Raw genomic sequence first — 21,091 nt, 5'->3', positions numbered from 1 at the left:
GTGCTCCCCACTCCTCTGCTCCATAAATCTCCAACCTCCTCTCCATTCACACTCTATCCCGTTCCCTGTGATGACCGCCACCTCTCCTCCACCCTGATCACCTTATCTCATTCCCGTATCAAAAATGTCTCCTGAGCTGCCCCCCTCCTCTGGAATGATCTCCCATGCTTTATCTGACTGTCCCCAATCTGTGCACCTTAAAACGGGCACTTAAAACTCATCTGTTCCTGAAAGCCTACCAGCCATCCACCTAACCTTCTCCATGCTTCATCTCCTGGTCTCTGTCTTCCTCTGTCCCCTTTTTGTCGCTTCTCTTGCACTAGATCACCTCTTCTGACTCCCCCTTGTACCTGCTGTCTGTTTTCCCTTCCTTTAGGATGTAAGCTCTTAAGAACAGGGCCCTCTTCCCTCCTGTCTCTATACCTATTCTTCTACTCCATCTTCTCTGCTCTAGCTATGCTTGTAGCTCTTGGAATCTTGGTACTATGAGTTCTGTACTGTGTTACCTTGTATGGGTCTATTGTTTGTATTCTGTACGGCGCTGCGGAAATCTTGTGGAACCTTATAAAGGATACAAATTATAAAAATAATATCATTCCAAAATATCATCGAAGGTGGGATGAGCTACTGGACAAAGACAGCAATTTAATTCAAAAACAAACCTCCTGCAAATTAAGACTGGTGAAATGAAATTCTACCACTTACATAACCAGAAAATTATTATATAAAATGAATGGAATTTTTACCTGGACACAAATGTCACAATAAACTAATTTATTAAAATATTAAATGTTAAAATATAACAATATACATAAAAAACTATAAAATATATCCAAAAGAAAAGACATAAGTCTCTGAGGAAATCGCTTCATAGCGATGAAACGCGTCAGTCTGGTTTAGTATATTATTCTTTAGGCCTGGAATAAGCTATTGACAAACACTAAGCCACCAAACAAGTGATACACCCAGCTGTTTTTATCTCTACGTATACTATCATCAGGGACTGATCTGAATACTATATTCAAGGAATTATAGTGTCTGAACACAGACAATTGAAAGGCCGCGGGATACACTGTACGTGAGATAGAGGAGGAGGATCACAGTGATCCGTGAGTATCATTTCTGGATGCACACATAGCTGTGCGATTAGACGGACCGTGAACTCTATGATTCCGGTTAAAATTGCTTAACGCATTATCTGCTAGCCCATAAAATCGGCTGAGGACATTGTATAAATTGGGGATCACATACCTTAAAAACTCACAAGTGGCGGTCTACGAATTGTTGACAAATTAACAGCTTTTCTTTTGGATATATTATATATCTTGATCACTTTAGGATGCAACGCTTGAACCACCGAATATATTAGATGGTCTAAATGTATGGAACATGTGATTAAATGGTATTAGAAGAACTCACCATTAACAGCCATCGTTTTTGCAAATCCATTTCAATTGTTTTATAGGTTAACACCAAACAAATTTAGGTGTGTGTATTTTTATATCAAGACTATAGGCAAATAGGGCATGTTTTTTATATTATTTTTTATGTATATTGTTGTATTTTAGCATTTAATATTTTAAGAATTAGTTTATTGGGAAATTATCTGCAGTGCACACATTACTTGTTTATGTGATCCAGAGTCTATTGCTGCAAATTCTGGTTTTTGTTACACATTTTGTAGGGGGACCGCAGATCCCTCACATCTGTCCTTTGAATCACAGCCTATTGAGCGCCAGGCAAGGTGTTTGTGTTTTTTTTATACACAAATGTCACAAAAATACATTGTTAAAATAATTAGTATTTTGGAAAAAACTGGCTCACAACTGCCATTGTTTCTCATAACTAAAACAGGGAATATGTTTGACCATTTTTATATACATTTGTTGCAACAAATGTATCCTTCAATAATCTGCTTTCAGACTTTGCATAATCTTCGTTCTTGGAATGCAGGACATGAAGGAAAGTAGTGTATTGGTCCTTTTCACTCTCCTAATAGCATAATCCACTCATAATCCACTAGTTGTATACATCAAAGTAGCTTTATACAAATTCACATACTGAGGGTTATCCACCAATTAATTTGCCTAATACTCATTTTACACACGTCACTATGTTCAGCTGGGTATTAATAGATTTACGTAAGAAATTCAAACTAATACTATGCATAGTAAATAAAAATCAAAATATAGACAAGATTTTGTTATTGTAAAATCGTCTATCGATTTCCATGCAATCTATAGTCCAGATTTTTCAATTTGCTAGCAAAGCGCATTTGTGAGGCTACAAACAGCACATGCCACCAACACTCACACTGATAGCCTGGGGTAGGTGAATTTAGGAGCAAATCAGACATATTTTTGGATGTGAGTGATAGAGGAATGTCAATAATGAATAGTTTATGGACGAAATATGGACTATGGAAGAGAGTATGCAAACACATCAGTCATGAAGACCTCAATTTATTATCTCAATGGAGTCAAACACCTTATTGAGTGAAACAATTTCAATTGAATAAAATTTCAGCTCATTAGGAAATGTTAGGAAATAGTGACATTATTGAACATCCTTTCAATGCACTAAGAACCAGTGATTTCATAAAGTATAGAGCATTTCCATTCACTAAGAAATAGTGACATCACGGAGAATACAACCTATCCACTCACTAGGAACCAGGGACATCACGGAGACAAAATGGTGGAACCATTGACATTACTGAGGATCCAGTCTATCCATTCGCTATGAATCAGTGACGTCATCATCATTTATTTATATAGCGCCAGCAAATTCCATAGCGCTTTACAATTCTTGACAAACACAGTAATAAACAATACTAGGTAATACAGACAAAGTGGTAAGCAGGCCCTGCTCTCAAGCTTACAATCTACAGGACAATGGGAGTGAGATAAATGAGTTAAGTCTACATATTGCATTTTGGTCCAGCCAGAGTGCAAAGGTGAAAGTGATTTGTATGCTATATGTTCCAGTCACACAGCAATGTTGCTGAGGGGGTCAGAGGGTTGCTGTCTTGGATGAATTATGTAAAGGGTGGTAATAGGGTGGTTGAGGAATATTATAAGCTTGCCTGAAGAGGTGGGTTTTCAGAGAACGCTTGAAGGTTTGTAGACCAGAGGAGTCTTATTGTGTGAGGGAGTAAATTCCATAGAGTGGGCACAGTTCGAAAAAAGTCCTGTCAACAGGAATGGGATCACAGAGAATGCAGTCTATCCATTCATTAGAAATCAGTGACATCACTGAGACACAGAGCATATTTGGATCCTAGTGAATCGATAGACTGCATTTACAGAAATATTAGTTTACTCAACAAAATTACTTCTTCTGTTCTATGGGTGTACTTTGCCCTACAGCACTATCATGGAAATGTCAATTTAATCCCAACCCATTTTATCCATTACACCAGCACTACTTTATCTTTTCACAATAAAAGGAGATGCCTGTTTCACATAAAGTTTACCTTCAACATAGAAGCTTATTCGAATATCCTGGTGCATTGCAGGTGGCAAAAACAGTTATAAGAACTCAGAGTGAGTGAATGTGTCATGTTGAGTTTTGTGGATAATGTTTTTGCTTAAATACCTATATTGCTTGTATTTTGGTGGAAAAACAAACCATTATATATAGCAATAATGTGAGTGAATATACGTTTGGTTCAGTTCACTGGATGAATTTTAAATTCAGGCCAATGTTGTTTTTTCATCACATTGATCGACATAATCTGTTTTGTGGAGACCACCGATAAAATTATGTCTCCAAGTGAGAGACCTGCATCACATTTCTGCAAAAGAGGGGTTAGTCTATTTTTTGAAAAGTATAATAAAAGATTAAATATACATTTATTTATTTTAACATTCAGTCATAAAATATAGGTTCAAATTATTAATATTATTTTTTTAAAAAAAATAAAAAAGCCATGTTTGCTCATGTTTGTCAGCTCAACCTTTACACGGTTATTTGCCGGCTGCATAACCAAAGAATTCTGCTCATCCTCCTCACCTAGCTACAGAAGTCATAATTTCCTTTTACACGAATGGAACGAACAGCAGGGACCTCATTTAAAGTCGGATGCAAAGTCCGTTTTAGGCGCATCTAGCCAAAAAACTCTACCACGCATGTGCAGAAACCACCAAATCCGCCTGCATCTTGGACGCAAATAACACTTGCATCAGCTTGCGACTCACTGCGAGAGAATGGGAGGAATGCGGAATATTGAAGCTGTGCGGCAGGAATTAGGTGGAGCAAGCGTTAGCGAGCTGCAGGAACTGCTCTCAGCTCGATAGAGTATTAAGAGTGGGATGTAACTGGGGTTTCTTGCCACTCGTAATACCCTACCAAGCTGCGGCAAACTCCCACTCCTACACTTCTTAAACGGACTCTAAATGAGGTCCCAGATGTTTTAACAAACCACTTTTCTCTCCTCTAAATGTGGGTCGTATAATTATTGTACAAAATGCAAAATATACTGAAATCATGTTCTCATCTCCTGTTCCTAAACATTTGGTCAATCTGGGCAAATTAGGAGTTAAAAAAAACAAGTTGAACCAGTGTCCAAGTCATTTGTGAGATATTACTCAACCGGTACCTGAATAACCGTTCGTTCTTCTACTAGGGGAGGAAATAGAACACCAAAAATGTATTTTGCTGAGTCACCTGGTTTGACCGCAGTCCAGACATCACTTTACATAGGAGTAAACTGAAGTGTTATCACATTTCTTCTCCCTCCTTCAGTAGGAGAATTGAAGTTTGATCAGAAGCCAGGGGTGAAATGTCTATTAAAAATTGTTGGTGAGGGATCCCTGTGGTGGGTGAAGGAGACGTTACTCTGCATTTGTACTTATGGCATACTTGCCAACCTTTGGCAAGCTAATTCCGGGAGATCCCAGGCAGGGGGGTGTGGTTGGAGGGCGGGACGGGTGGGACGCAGTAAATTGCGTAATTTTGGCTCCGCCCCGAGACAAAATGCCAGCTTTTTCCCGCGGGGGCAGGGCCAAAATGACGGCGAATCGCGTCATTTTGAGGAGCATGTTGCCATATGCAGGATATTTGCCTGCTCTCCCGGGAGCCCGAGTTATGGGTGGAATGTTGCTTTATGTAATACTAAAGCAGGAATATAAAGCTGCCCTATACTTATGAGATGAATCTAACTGTAGCTGTGTGCATATAAGAGCAGATAGTTTTGTCTGCATGTTTGTGAGACTGTAGGTGGGTGAGCCAATGATTTATCTCTATCCTAAGATCGACATCTATGTTTACAGACACTGTATAGAACCTCTCCACGGTATGTGCAAGCATAACAGCACAGATTATTGTTTCAATAGAATAGCGAACACGGTATGCGGTAAATATTCCACCGCTATGAAGCTTCAATTGCAAACTGAATTTCAGACAGGGGTCTGTATGTAAACAACCAGCAAACTGTCGCCTCAGAGCTTTCATAAAGGAATGTGTGGCAGAAGTTTGGATAAGACTTATTTTTGATCTTATAGATATACATACATGAAACACAGGGAGATGGGGAGATGGCCACTGACTTGCAGTTTCCAGATTTGGGGCCTGGTTCATTAAGGAAAGTTAAGTAAAAGTAAATAAGTAAGGCCAAACCATGTTGCATTGGAGGGGAGGTAAATTTAAAATGTGACGGCAGATTTGGGGTAGAGCATGTCCTAGATCAACTTTAATTTTCAGTGCATAAATAAGCTATTGAGTATTTGTGAGCTACATGAAAAAACAGTCAGTATTTTCCTTATGCACAAAATAATAAATTCTTTTGCACCCCTTGCATTGCAACATGGTTTTGTCCAGGAAACTTGAGTAAGAAAACTTACTCAATGTTTTGCTTATCTTTCCTTAATGATTCAGGCCCTTTAATATTAGTAGCTGTGAATTACTTCTCTACCCCAAAAATTTGTGTGTGCGTTCTGATGGGACTTATTATTGTACATATTCCATACTTACCTACTTTCTTCAGCTCCCTTCTGGGAGCCAGCCAGAAAAGGGGGGCGTGAGGGGGCGGGGCGGCCAAAATTGCGTCATTCATTGGGAATCGCGGCGTTTGGGATCTAATTCTGCCCACTTCACTAGGAAGTGGGCACTTCCTAGTGAAGTGGGCAGAATTCGGGAGACTGCCACACTCACCCGGGAGTCCGGGAGACTCTCGCAAAATGCGGGAGTCTCCCGGACATTCCGGAAGAGTTGGCAAGTATGACATATTCATGAGCGTATATCCTGCACTGTGTCCTGTCTGTTTACATACAGAAAGTAACGTATAGGCAGAGCATACTTATACCCAGATTCAAATGGAAATGTTCCTAGAGATCTGCTGTAATGTGAGTACAGGTGTGAGTGTGACCAAGGTACATGCGTTTGATTTAAATGCAAGTTGTGTTTTCATTGTGTTCTAAGATGAATCAAGCCCTGTATGTTCAGAAAGTCACAAGTAAATAGAAGACAGGATGAGAGGCTGTGAAAACTGAGAGATAGAGAAGAACTAAACTCAACAACAGAACTGGTGCACTTTGAAGTGACATTTAATTGATTTTATGGTATATAAAACATATCCACATATAATTTTCTACATAGGCTTAATGTTTAATTTATCCAGCTTCTATTAAATCTTTCAGTTACTTGCAGCTCATGATCATCCCTGACAGCCATAGAACGGTACGTGTGTGAGAGCGAACAGAAAGATTCAACAACATTGTAGCAGTATAAAAAGAAATGTAATTTCTGCAACACAGTAACTCTGCTGGAGCCAAACTAACAGTTACAAAAGTTCATTTCTATCTGTAACAGCTATATTTATTAGTACTTTATCCTAATTCGTGAAATTAGCTCTTACTACCCTTCCTGCCAGTCCTCAGCCATAACACTGACAGTACCTAGCTATTATACTGCTTGTACCCAACCATAATAATACTGCAAGTCCCCAACCAAAACACTGCCAGCGCCCAACCATAACACTGCCAGTACCTAGCTATTATACCTCCAGTACCCAGCTATAATACTGCCAGTACCTAGCTATTATACTGCCAATACCCAGAAATAACACTTCCAGTACCTAGCTAATACTGCAAGTCCCCAGCCACAACCCTGCCAGCACCCAGCCATAATCCTGCTAGTACCTAGCTATTATACTGCCAGTACCCAGCCATAGTACTGCCAGTGCCTAGCTATAGTACTGCCAGTAGACAGGTATAACAATGTTACCTCCGGTCCAGATTCCAGGCCCCCAACCTTTGTCACTTCACCCCACTCAGTAAGTTCAAGCTAGACGTCCTAGGACAGCAGCACAGTGATGGATACATGCTGATATGTCATCGGTAATACAGGTGAATAGATCAACGTGGTTACACTAAATATACAGTGTGGTCCATAAGTGTGGAAACACCCTTTCAGAACGGAAAAGAGTATGGAGATATTAATCCAGTCTCTACACATATGATCTGGGTGTGGTGGAAAACTTATTAGTGTACGTGGCCAGTGTGGTGGCCACCTTGAAGTCAGCCATCTTGAAGTCAGCCATATTTGTTTTGTTTTTTTAATTTAAAGGGTGTTTCCACATTTATGGACCCCACTGTGCATTGTGCCACTATATATTATATATTGCTCACTTCAAACTTACTTACACATGGATGTTCCATGGATCCTTGGATAAACAGTAATCAATAGAAAGGTGTCCACAGAAACATTCCCACTAATGACAATCTGATCTTGTTCACCTTTGGTACAGTTAGCCGTATACTGACATATATTCTGACTTATACTTGGTTGCTGCTGCTAAACATACCGAGCTCCTGAGGCAGCCTATGGCGATGATCCGTGTGCCGGAGTTTTCCAGCTAATCAAATATATCATTAATTCTGTATAAGTGAAGTGTAGAATGAAGACACCAGCAGGCTCCTCCCCACACCGAGGAACGTCAATACCATGAACCATCTCCAGCCCTTAACCGCATGTCCACAATCTTGCTCCACAAAACCAAATATCTTTTCTGCACCGCTCTACAAAACTAGACACACAGGTGCGATGTCTCCCTACTGTGACACCCTCGATCAATCCAACTACTACATTCAGCCTTTGCAAACTTCTGCTCATCCTCAAAAGTCACAATCTTGCTCCTTACATCCATGTGTAAAATATGGGCAGACGTGCGCAAGTAGAGATATACAGGGAATACAAAGCTTATTTCTGCACTGCAATTTTTTTACTCTTTATAATTGACCTCCTTTTTTTACAGGTATACCAGGACTTCATCATCATCATCATCAGCAACAGCAGCTATTTATATAGCGCCACTAATTCCGCAGCGCTGTACAGAGAACTCACTCACATCAGTCCCTGCCCATTGGAGCTAACAGATTAAATTTCCTAAAACACACACACACACACACACACAGACCAAGAGAGACTAAGGTCAATTTAATAGCCGCCAATTAACCTACTAGTCTGTTTTTGGAGTTTCACTACTTAACACTATACCATTTTGTAACACTTTATTATTTTTCTGAGCTATATATAAATATATATATATTTTCCTTGCAAACATTGAACTATCTCAGCTTTGTTTAAAAAAACAAACCCTGCTCCCAGCAGCCTTATTTCAGCTACTTTGTTACTATAAACTAGGAGATTCATACACATCAAATCATGACACACATTGTATATTAATCTTTTTTTTGAAGGATAAATAGTTTCTATTTTCTATTTTTCACCATACTCACTATGGGTGGGATTTTCATTCTTTATATATCCACCGTAGACTCTTGTTAATCCGATCCTGCTCATAACTTTCTGAAATAGCCTTTCCCCTGTGGTTTCTGAAATACCCACTATATATACTTACTAAATCTTCTTTGTAAAGAACGTTCTACCCTCCATCAGTAGCCTTTATCTGTTTATAGTCATGGAGACAATCACCTTTACTCTGCACACAATCAATAACAATTAATGCACAGTACAAATTGTGCCAAGTCAGACCATATCTCCAAAAGTTACATCATTAAACCATACCCCAAAGCAAAATAAGTAAAACACTGCAGCAGGTGGTGACTTGGGAAACCAGTTCAATCTTTGCTCTTTGATGAAGAATGCACACAGTTATACACTTATCTGAAGTGTAAGGTCTTTAGGGTATTGTTTTACTACATATGTCTAAAAAGTTTGTCCTATTCAATATTCCATGATCATTTTCCAAGTATTGGATAAAAGTACAAACTAGTCTGACTCAATATTATGAAGTTTGATAGATCAGGAGTCTCTTTGGTTCAAACTTCAGAAGGAGTTTGTCTGAATTAATGCTAGAAGTTTAAACAAAATTAATACCTATCAGACCTTGACTAGCTCTCAGGTTACATTCTAGCAGATATTCTGTACAGTCAGGTTGGGGAAAAATCTTTACTGCAAAATTCAGGGACACTTTAAACTGGTAATTTATGTATGTTTTTTACTGCTTAAACTGCACATTCTAATAAGTCTGAAATATTACTGCAAGAATCACATACAGAAGGTTTTTCTAACCTTGAATGTCACCTGCATCAATCTCAAAACTCGGCAACATTTTATAATTTATTTTCCAAATGACATGTATCCATTTAATATGTATCAATGTTTGATATTTTCTTATAAACTCACAAACTAAATGAATAAGTATGAAAAGCAAAATGGGACATACCTTATATTTGAAATTAAGACACAATCAATGAATGATCAACACACATGGTTTTCCTACATTGTCTCAAAAAAAAAAAAAATCGAAGAGGCAGCAGGTGTAAGTTATGAGTAAATGCAGCAATCCACTTACCTATTCCCCAAAAATAGTCCCAGCCATCCAAGGACACCAGGGTAGAGCTGTCAATCACAGGAAGATACAAGTCAGGATGCGCATGGGGACAAAACAAGGAGACACTTCAATGTCTCAAATAAGTTCAGTCTCAGATGGGGGGGAAGAAAAAATAAGTTGATCCAACTACATCCCAAATCCAAGTGGGGATAAGAAGTGGGCAGGGGAGCTAGGAAACATAAATGAAATTCCAGAGTTGGTTGGTGGTTGCTGCCAGAACAATGCTATGAGCTGGTGAAGGGGGGGAACAGGCACAGAATGAACTGCAAGGAGGAGGTCTGAGGCTACAGTGGGATAGACAAGGGAGGCTGAGAGGAGGGGCTGGGACTAGGGATTGAGTTTCAGGAGCCACCATGGGAGAACAGGGAGGGAAACGGCACCGGCTGACGACCTCCAATTATAGCCCAACTGGAGTTTTTGGTGTATTTCTGTCTCCTTACTGCAGCATCTGAAATAACTTCTCCGTTTGACAGAGACAGACAGCAGGAATGAGTGGAGGGGGGTGGGTGTAATTCCGGGCTGGTAATTTTGGGTACAGTAGCTGCAATAACCACCTGATCCGACCCTGATTGTGAAACTTTCAAGTTACTTTTTTATTTGCAAGAAAACTGTGCAAAAGTTATAGGGATGTGGATACAGAACATCCCGACACTTCTACTTTTATCTTGCATCTGAAATTAAGAAGGATATTTCATTTCAGGGTTGTTTTAAATGTAATCACAAAATTGCTTTGCTGGGAACAGTAATTTCAATGCAGGATTGAGGCATTAAATATATTTAGATATTATATCCAGATATTTATGCATTTAAAAAAAAACACATTATTTCCGCTCAGTAAGATCAAGACAGTTAACTTGCTGGCTTCAATATTTCAAAAGAAGCATTTATTTGCCCTTAAAGGACATTACAACGAAATCATCTTACTAATAAATGCATTTAATTGCTATCACAAATATTTCTCGGTGCTTTACAGAAAGCAAATGAAAGAGATGTGTGTGAAACAGCTCAGAGGATCGCTCAGAAGTTGCTCAGTGATCGCTGTCATATGTTTGAGAGTGAGAAATTTCATCTAACGTGCTGATATGTTCAGAAACATTGTGACGTGTGTTCACACGTGTGGACGATTTCCAAATTTAAAGCATCATTTTACCGTCAATGCATAAGAATCCCCTCTTCCCAAATAGCTAAATTGTGGGGGTCCCTTGCCCTGTAGTTTGGGGGAACTTACTATCACCTGACACATGCGCAGTAATTGCGTTATTTTTTTGCGCTGACAACCTGGATCAGTTGAAACTTAAGCTGCGCTGCGTCAGTAGCTGATGGTCATCTAAGGGACGTAGCCCAGGGCCGAGGTCAGTGCTAGAGACTGACTAATTGCAGTTTCACCTCCCCTTCTCCAAGCTGATAGAGAGGAGAAGTGTTGGATCCCCGGAGGAGATTTTGGAACTATGGGGGGCGGGTCCTAGCAAGGGACACCAAAATACTTCTGTTACTGGTCCGGAGAGGGGATGTTAACTGAAATAAAATAAATAAATAAATCTAAAGACCCATGTTTGTTATCATCATCATCATCATCCTCAACAACATTTATTTATATAGCGCCAGCAATTCCGTAGTGCTTTACAATTGGGAACAAACATTAATAAGACAATACTGGGTAATGCATACAGACAGAGAGGTAAGAGAACCTTGCTGCAAGCTTGCAATCTATATGTTTGTCCAAATAAGAAAACTTTTCAAAACTGCTTTATTTTATAATACATAAAGAAAGAATTAAGAAATGTTTTTCTTGGAACAAATCCTTGAGTAGTTCAGACATTAATTTGACATGAGATCTATGATCAGTTATTGCGTGTTATGGTATAAAGATCCTGTGTGACATGCACATACTACATGGTATCAGGTTACATAAATATTGAACTACGTAACTGACAATGTCCATACTAAGACAGACACAGATGAACAATGTGACATCTCAGAAGAATAGTTGATTTCCAAATAGATATTGTGATATTTCTATTTCGTGTCTATAAGAACCTAAATCCTGAGGACTTAATCCCAGCTGACTTGTGTACAAGGAGAATGTGAAATGATATTCTGGGGATGTGTTCATTCACGTTTCAGGATTCTGTCTCTGCACTCTTTACACAACCTGTGACTTTACAAATATGCCTGAGCTGACCCCAACTAGATCTAATCCCATTACTATTTAATGTTCCTTACACTGGACCATTAGCCTATAACCTCTGTTTGGGGGGGGGGGGGGGGGGGTGGATATAGGTGACCAGGCAAGATTTGCCATTAGGTTCTATATGTAGTTATCTTCATCAAGAATTACAAATTATGTGATGTGTAAATGGTTCTTTCAAAACTAAATCTTCTGCAAACAATCAGCTGATATTGTGATATTGTTTAGGAACACGTACAGACAATCCTTTCACACGCCTCTCACCGTAAAGATGACAGAGGTCTAATTGGGACCCAGGGACTATAAACGTCAAGGCTGGGCCACCCCTGCATTAATTGAGTGGAGGGGTGGAATGGTTGGGGAAGGATAAAGGGGAATGTGGTAGGTAGATCAGGTATGAATTCAGAGAGGTAGCTGGTTAGGAGGGAGCCAATGGAAGAAGGGAGGGAGTAGTAGTAGGGATCGCCAGAGGGGATTAATATAGGTTTAAATTAAGGGAATCCAGGAGTGTAGAGTAGAATTGTGGTTCTGAATTAACAATGTTAACGTGTTCTATTTGCAGACGAGGTACAGCAAGGCGCAAAAGCACCACAGTCAGCGGCCATGGGGTTCAACTGGCGACTATGGGGTTCAAGTGGCGACCATGGGGATACCCCCCTTTGAAAGTGTGTCAGAAATGCTCAATACCACTCTTATCTTGTAAGAAGCCACGGTAAATGGGGGTAGGATCCCTAGGGCCTGGAGGCGCCAGGAGGCGTGGAGGGCCCCCTCTTATTGGCTGTGATATTTACGGTTATTGCTGGTGCTGATGGATGTTGGTTTTTTTGCCACCTTTTAAAACTTTGATTTTAAAATAAAGCTGTGACCTCTTTTCACCAAACAAATCTCATGTCTTTATTTTAAGGAAAAGGGGGGTGCGTTTTAAGAAAGGGGGCATCAGCTTTTAGGCAGTTTATAGAAACTCCCCAGAAACCTATGTTGTTTGGGGATGTTGGAGGCAAGAGAGTTAACATAAGACAGGGAGCCCAACCAGCAAGTAGAGGAATTTCTTTTTTGGGTCCCCAAGCGGCTGCTGGCGCAGCCTAGAGGGGGTCTGGCCGCACAGCCAATAGGAAGCTCTTGATCCATGACCCCTGTCTCTGTGCAATGGGGGGATGTCAGTGTAGTAGGGTCTCTATACAATGCAGCTTCCACTACACAGTATATGTCCCCAGAGAGAGGATATATTATACACAGAGCAATCAATGGGGTCCAGACAGGTTTGGGACACCGGGCCCTAGTTTTGTCACAAGGGGTTTATAGCTTTGACACTGGGTTAAACTTAGTTGAGGAAGCATGTATGTACAGATAGATTTACCTGGTGCCAGCACACACCTGTCACTGATACCTGGACGCAATTAAAACCAACTACTGCATATTCATCAATTGTATCAATTATAATTGTATATATAAATGCGCTACATAAGTTGTATCCTATCACCATCATCATTATCATCAGCTATTTATATAGCGCCACTAATTCCGCAGCGCTGTACAGAGAACTCACTCACATCAGTCCCTGCCCCATTGGAGCTTACAGTCTAAATTCCCTAACATGTATATTCCCCTATACTTTCTTGACTTAACTTACCTATTATTCTTTATGTAGTGACGCCAGTAAAATGCATGTACTATATTGTTACGTTTCAGTTGTGATGACAATACGAAATTAATAACATCTGAAAAATATCATCTAAGCCTGATGATCCCATATCTGGTGGGAGAAATTCTCCCTTCTTGCCCACATTCCACCAGTCACAGTTTATCTTTTTCTGGAATATATGGACTTTGTTTTTCCATACAATATGGAGCTGTGTGTTCATGTCCTGTGCTCTTTAATCAAGTCAGACATCGGAGTTATGCTGTATACTGAACGGCAGGAAAGTGCTTTTAAAATGTTACAGATGCTCTTTTCTATCAGATCTGGGGGCGCATTTATCAACCACTGCAAGAAATGAAGAATAGTTTTCAATCATCACATTGATAAGGTATGAACTATTACTCATATTTATTAAAAAATCTCCACAGTCTGTTCCTGTGAAATGTAACACTTACCTTTACACTGGCTCTTCACCTGCGGTCATGATTGCAATCTTTTTCCTGCTTTGAATCCCTGTGCTCATGCACCGATCGAAAAATTGGGCATGTCCATAGAGAACCCTACTGTGCAGTGTGAAGAGCGAACAGTTGTCATGTGACAGGGAGGGATCACATGATCCCTTCGCACATGCGCTGTCCAGCTCTGCTCCGAAGAGCAGAGCTGGACAGAAATGAAAAGTAAAGAAAAGACCATTTACGATGACGTACGCCCCCCAAAAAAAATCTCTTTCTTGAAACTTGTTAAATTGCGGTAGGGAGCAGTCCAGGGGCGCACGGAGGATTGTCGGGGGGGTGGGGGTTTCTACCCGCCGACCCAAAAACCCCCCCAAAAAAAAAAACCTGAGAGAGAGCTGCTGCGCATGCGCCCGCGCATGCGCAGCAGCTCCGTTTCGCCAGCACTGTCCTATACAGCAGCCGCGGCGCTGTCTAAGAAGCGTCTGCGGCGGTGCTGTATACAATACAGCACTGCCGTGGACGCTTCTTTGACAGCACCGCGGCTGCTGTATAGGACAGTGGCCACTTAGTTAGCGCAGGGGGGGGTTTCTAGAGACTCAGAAACCCCCCCTGCGTGCGCCACTGCAGTCACTATACTATTTGATGGTGACTGCTTAGAAAAACGATACAGATGCAAAGCAGCAGATATCTACGAAATCTGCTGCGATGCAACAATCATAAATTTGAAGGAAACTCCAAAGTGCGCCAGAATCACGGTAAGTGTCCTTCAATTATTGTATACTGTTTGATAACTAGGCCCCATAGCGTTTGCCGTAAGTTTCACCTGTTTGTGAGTTCCAGCTGCTGCGAGTCGCACAGTAACAGTGATACAATGTAGCATCCTTTGTCAAACCCAGCATAGAGAGTCTTACCCTGCCATGAATTATGGGTAGGTCTGCTATAAAGAGCGCCTGTCGTCAGACACAAAGTGGAGGCAGACAATATTGATGAGAATCAGGGCTGGTGAAACATGCTAAGCCCGGTTAGTATGGCAAGAGGGCGTTGGATTATGGGGGTTCCCCACCAGCCCGTCCGCGACAAAAACATTTTTTTCGGGCTCAGGGACCTTCGACTTTAGCCTCCAATTTCCAGCTCTGAATAGAGCAGAGATCGGAATAGACCCCTGTCCTCTGAATAGACCCCCTAAGTGCATGGAGTAGCGCACGTGCAGTGATAGCCCAAAACGGGGTTTCGTTAGGATGTGCAAACAGCCAGACAGGAGCCGCTAGACTTGCCAGTGCCGATCCTGGGTCAGACAACTTTTCGATGATGTTTTGGAGGATTACAAGCTCCAGCTAGCCCGTAATAATCACAGCATTATATAAAACTAATATTATAAATGAACGATCATGTATTTTGTGTGCTATTAAGATGCAGTATTTCTTAAAGCAAATCGGGTATTTTATCTGACTCCCATCTATGGAAGTCGGGAACAAAAGGTAGCCCTGTGTGTTACTATGCGGAGGGCAATAGAGTAGTCTAAGCCCATGGCCAACTCATGGTTTAAAGCAATTCTGCATTTTTTTGCCAAAAGATATCAGATTAATGTTACCACCCACGTAAATGATTACACTAAGGTGCCCCCCCCCACCCCACTAGATGGAGCCATTGTTCCCAGGGCTACTAAGTTAACCAATATCGACAGAGAGAGAAGTGCAGTTTGAGCGAGAGGACCAATCACAAGCCTTAGTGAGAGGTATAAAGGGGTCATGAGAAATGCAGCTGCACAGTGCAGCCCCTGGGTGCAGCGTCAGGAGGGGGGCATCTTGGTAAAAATCTTATATTAGGTGGTCGGGCAGCTTAAAATGTTGACAGGAGGGGCTCCGAAATAAATACAAGTCTTGCGCTCACAAATGCAATGAATTATGTATTTTATACTCTTCCATTATGGAAAGCATTCCAAAAAGGTTGGACTGGTAAATAAGAGTGATTTGTAACAACACATAGAAGCACTTTCACAGATCTAGAGATGAGCGTGTAGAGATCATTCAGCAATGCGTTTCGGAAAAAGGCACTTTCTGATGATTGAACTCCATAGATTACGTGAGCCCAAAGTGATATTTTACATGAGATAAAATCACACATCACAGAGATCACTTTAAGTGGCTAATATATAGCACTGCACAACCTACAATATTGAACTTTTAAACTCCATAATAGTATATATTAATGTCAGCTACTTGAACTGGGCATCACCTCGTATTATCATATTATATTTATAAAATTCACACATCTATATACATTTTTTTTTAAAAACAAATCTGATAAAACCTGCTAAATAAACTAATTAAATAAACTAAAATAATGTGCGTTATACACTTTTAGGTTCTATGGTCCCAGAGGTATATTCCAGTGAAAATCTGCAGTCACATCAGAATAGTTTAATGAACCATTATTAATTAATTCAAGAGTTGACATTTAATTAAACTACAGCAAGTTTAGTAACTAAAGACACATATTGCAAGAGGCTGAATATTTATCTATTTTTTTGTTTATTTGTAAGATCTTTAAAAATGTTTTTATAGAAATGTTATCTAAGAGCGCAATTAAATTATATTATAAATCTACTGGTCTTGAAGACAGTCATTATATCATTATTATCCATACACACATTGTTTACCACATTTTTCATAATATTATTTAGTCACCTGTTTTCAGTAATAAGAATTTAATAAATCATTATACAAACATCTGATCATTTAGCTCTGTTGAAATATCAGTATACAATAGTGAATCTATTTTCATGTGTACTCAACCAGCAAGTGGCCAACTGTACTTGCCACAGTCTTAATTACATTGAACGTATGCAAAACTGCCTGTAAAATAATCCATTTGAAACCTAACCACGTATGTATAAACGATTTTCATCTAGGTTAATTCCCATAATCTTCCTGCACCCCACTACTATAACTGTGTGTGTGTGTCAGTGCCGTAACTAGACATTTTAGTGCCCTGGGCGAGACAGGCCACTGCCCCCCCCCACCCCCATCTAAGTGGAGAGTGATATTTGCCAAGTGGGTGTGGTCAACCTAATGTGGGGGTGTGGCTAGCACTTTACTGAAAGAGTTCTGTTACACATATTTGCAAATGCATGATATATATATATATATATATATATATATATATATATCAGCCCTAATGACCATTTAAAGTATGCAATAATATATACCGAAATGTATTCTAATATTTCATGCACTTAATACTCAAATAAGAACAGTAAGTAGATACACAAAACCATATTGTTATAAGAAAGAGTTTTAAAATGTTAAAGAAAAAATATTAAAGAAACACTGCGATGCAGCTTCCTTTGCCCCACAAAACACTCTGCCATGCTGCCTTCCTTTGCTGCCCCTTGCTCCGTTTCTTCACTTACCTTTTATATTGGTTTCTTTATTCTCTTTTCATCCCTTCTTGTCACCGACTCCTGTCTGCGCCGCTCCTCACTGACATCACGCCTGACATTCAGTGCGAGTGCGGGCGGAGCAGGTGCCGACGCCGCAGAGAGGTGATTGGGTTTTTTTTTTCAAGAAGTAGGGAGAGATAGGGAGGGAGGGAGAGGGCGAGAGGAAGAGAGAGAGAGAGAGAGAGAACTTTCGCAGTGGATCACATGTGCGTTCCACCGACAGGAAGTTCGCAAACTTGCGCTACAAATGCCGAACTTCCTGTCAGTAGAACGCACATGCGGAGGATAAAGGTAGAGGAAACAGAGGCAGGTAGCGGGTGGCTGCTGCGGCCCCTTGGGCTTGCACCCTGGCCAAAGGCACCGCCCGCACCAGCGTAGTTACGGCTCTGGTGTGTGTGTGTACTTGCATTCATATGCTTGTGGGGACATTGACCTGTTTCCACACCAACACTGTGGGGACCTGAGTCGCAGTGGGAACAAAATTTGAGGTCCCCACAAAGCTTTCCAAGGCTAATGAATGCAGGGGACCTTGCTGATATGCTCAGCATAAAAATCTGATATGTCCCAGTGAGTCACATTTGTCGGAAGAAAAGTGTGCATGTGTCCAATGGGGAGGGGAGAAAGTGTGCGTGAATCCCACCGATAAAGGCCAGTATTCCGTCTAAATGTATAGCAGGAGCAGGAAACAGAAGCTTTGTACTCCAAGTGGGTAAAGACACAGTGAAATCCGTCTGCTGCTGAAGGTAAATCGGGGACATTGACGCATGACAGAGCCCTTTGATGGCTCCGACTATAGCCCGGAGAGCAGAAAGAGATGAGTATGACCCTGACACTTCGGAGGAGAGCGGTTCAGACACCAGCGGTGATGCCCCGTTGCCCAGCAGCGCAGCAGAGTGCAGGTACCCAGAGATGAGTTTTATGTACGACCATTCTCGACCTTCTTCTAACCGTGTTTTAAACACAGAGGGTCGGAGAGACAACGCGGTGTCTGTCCAAGCACTATCCAGAAACAATGATGGCTCCAGGGCGTGTAACAAAAAGCAGTACTCCCTGTACAGTGAGAAGCCCCTCTTAAAAATGGCCCGGCACATGGAGCATGTTCACCGCAATGAGACTGAAGAAGCCTGGGCCCCGAAATTCCCCAAGCACTCGAAAGAAAGGTGCATGCAATTGACACATCTTCGCAATTGGGGCAACTTTGCACACAACACTGAGACAATGAGGGCAGGCCATGGCGTTCTGGTCCCGTGCAAACTTCCAGACAAAGAGATGGACTGTCACTCACCGGACTGTGAGTGCTTCTTCCCGGACATTTAGGAACCGTGGCCGTCCTCCATCCTGAGGGACTGCGCATGCGCAGCCCTTTCTATACCTCCAGTGTATGTTCCTTTAACTTAATTGGCAGATCAGGCAACCTCCCTATATTAAGCACCTGTGGTCAACACCACGTTGCCTGATCTTGGAGTCTCATTCCCCATGAGTCTCTGAAGGTGTTCCTGTGTTTCCTCGTTTATTCAGCCCAGCTGATTCCTGTGGTTTCCAAACCACTTCTACCTCAGTGGTTTCCAAACCACTTCTACTACTGTGGTTCCCATACCACAGTTACCCTTCTGTGTATCATCGTGACTGTGAGCTGATTCCTATCCGCTGCCTCCGTGCACTACAGTCTTCTAACCACTTCAACTCTACCATGTATTATTGGGACTGTTAGCTGATGCCTATCCGCTGCCTCCGTGCACTATAGTCTTTCATTCACATCCACTCACCTGTTCATGATTGTGACTGCTAGCTGATTCCTATCCGCTGCCTCCGTGCACTACAGTCTTCTAACCACTTCAACTCTACCATGTATTATTGGGACTGTTAGCTGATGCCTATCCGCTGCCTCCGTGCACTACAGTCTTTCATTCACATCCACTCACCTGTTCATGATTGTGACTGCTAGCTGATTCCTATCCGCTGCCTCCGTGCACTACAGTCTTCAACCTGCAACTCGTCTGTGTTTCATCATCGGGACTGCCAGCTGATTCCTATCCGCTGCCTCCGTGCACTACAGTCTTCAACCTGCAACTCGTCTGTGTTTCATCATCGTGACTGTTAGCTGATTCCTATCCGCTGCCTCCGTGCACTACAGTCTTCAACCTGCAACCCGTCTGTGTTTCATCGTGACTGTTTGGCTGATTCCTATCCGCTGCCTCTGTGCGCTTCAGTCTTCAGTCCTTGTCTACTCTCCCGTGTTTCCTTGAGTCTGCTGCCACTATGGCTACCCGCTACTCTCCGTGATCAACAGTTCCAGTTCAACTCTGCTCTCCCGTGTCCCATCGTTACTGCACCTGCTGGTTGCTATTGGCTACCTCCGTGTTCCCGCAGAGACCCGCTGCTGCTACTCCTCAGCGCTACTCATCCATCTACTGCTGACCCGCTCTCCACGCTTTCCTGTGTTCCCTGCTGGTCTACCTACCTGTGCGCTGCACCTACTAGATCACCGCTTCACCCATCCAGGGACTTTGCATCCTGCCGGCCTCCTGCCGTTCAGGTATCTCTGCACTCCTGTCTGACTGCCTTCTCCTGAACCACGGTATGCATACTTCTCATTGACTGTGCTGTGTATTGCATACCTTGCTGGACTGTGTTGGTTCTCCTCTGGAGTTTGCTATCCGCTGAGTCTATTGCCATCATTGACTGTGTTATCTCGTGCTGGATTACTTCAAGAGACTTTCTATATTGGCAGTGTTGTTCAGTCATATATACATTTATATTGTGCATATTACTGTGGATCAAAGTCAAGGTGCCCGTGTATATATTGTGTTGCAGTCTCTCCCCGTGCACCTCCTCACATATATATATTCAGTGGTACAACTTGCTAGTGGCAGACCACTGACCCCTGTTTCCAGTTTCACCTGTTCCAGTATCCTCTCACATAGCAGTGGTACAACTTGCTAACGCAGACCACTGACTCCCCGGATACCTCCACTTGGATTCCATTCCTTCACTCAGACAGCGGTACAACTTGCTATCCGCAGACCGCTGACTCTCATCACCTCCTCGTTTCTGTTGGACATTCCTCCTCACTATAGCAGTGGTACAACTTGCTACCGCAGACCACTGACTACCTTCACGTGTCCTTTGTCCATACAGTTCCTCGTGTATTACTACCTCCATATTGCCAGTGCTGCTAGTCATAGACTTTCCTGAGCATCTCATCATCTGCTATTTCCTGTTCCGAGATCACCCTGCTACCAGAGTACCATATTACCACCTATACTGCTCTGGTAAGCCTATCACCTGGTGATCCCTGGGTAAAGACTCCTAGTGCCCGTGACAGTAAGATCAGGCCATGACAGACCCAGATACGGAACCTACCGCTAAAGAGATGCTGCAGCATCTGGTCAGCCGTGTGGAGCAACAGGATGCTCGCCAACAGCTGTTACTTCAATGTTACCAATCATTAACCTCCCAAGGAACATCTGGACAGACTGTTACAGCTAATATTGAAGCTCCTGTGCTTTCC

At 41.9% G+C, this 21,091-nt stretch overlaps 1 protein-coding gene across 2 annotated transcripts in view; it reads right to left on the bottom strand.

Moving 5' to 3' along the window:
* The window catches only part of COL22A1 (collagen type XXII alpha 1 chain), a 281,196-nt gene extending 271,034 nt beyond the window's left edge, over positions 1–10,162 (bottom strand). Inside the window, exon 1 of one of the 2 annotated variants that reach the window (XM_075211680.1) lies at positions 9,818–10,162. The gene's annotated coding sequence lies outside the window, so the exon portion shown is untranslated. Of the gene's footprint in view, positions 1–9,688; positions 9,762–9,817 lie in introns of those variants that run through there. The other variant, XM_075211681.1, reaches the window with a different exon arrangement.
* Between the last annotated feature and the right edge of the window lie 10,929 nt (positions 10,163–21,091).

The sequence above is a fragment of the Mixophyes fleayi genome, chromosome 5 (assembly GCF_038048845.1).
Source record: "Mixophyes fleayi isolate aMixFle1 chromosome 5, aMixFle1.hap1, whole genome shotgun sequence".
Classification (NCBI taxonomy): Eukaryota; Metazoa; Chordata; class Amphibia; order Anura; family Limnodynastidae; genus Mixophyes; species Mixophyes fleayi.
Note: the sequence above shows the minus strand (reverse complement) of the source record. Positions and strands in the feature narration are given on the sequence as shown.